Source organism: Talpa occidentalis, unplaced genomic scaffold (genome assembly GCF_014898055.3).
Source record: "Talpa occidentalis isolate TD23 unplaced genomic scaffold, MPIMG_talOcc4v2.1 talOcc4.2, whole genome shotgun sequence".
Classification (NCBI taxonomy): domain Eukaryota; kingdom Metazoa; phylum Chordata; class Mammalia; order Eulipotyphla; family Talpidae; genus Talpa; species Talpa occidentalis.
In genome coordinates this window covers 45,177,624-45,178,185 of record NW_023602073.1, presented here as the reverse complement: position 1 = coordinate 45,178,185, position 562 = coordinate 45,177,624, and positions in this window count along the sequence as shown.

Here is a 562-nt window from a genome sequence, read left to right as displayed (position 1 = left end):
TAAGTCTGGTGCGTGTCCTGAGGGCTTGTTGATGTTTGCCGAGCCAACAATGTGGCCTCAAGGGCATCTAATTGCTGTAAGATTTCCTGATCAATGGTGGTTTAAGTCAGGAGTTCAGAAGTAATATTTTTGAAAAATCGATTCATTTGCTGTGCAGTGTGAATGGAGTGGGGTAGGGCAACTATAGCAGTAGCAGCAGCTGCGGCCATAGCAGTGGCAGCAATAATAGTAGCTATGAGGACACCCAAAAAGAGCATGTTCTAAAGCATTGGTAATTTGTTCAAGAGAGCAGATTCTCCAGGACACTCACGGGTAAGACTTGCTGGCAGCCAGACCTCAGCTCTTTGTTTTAGAATGAACACATGAATAATGTTAAGGCTAGTGATGATACGGTGAGTGATGCAAGGAGTTAACCATGTGGCATTGGCATGAAGGGTAGTGTTAAAACGTTTAATCTTTTGCTGGCTAGAGGCAGAATCAGTAGTCACCATAATGTTAGGTGTTCTGGAGATCATAGTAAAAAATCTAGGGTCTAGAAGTACAGATCATGACCTGAGCTGTA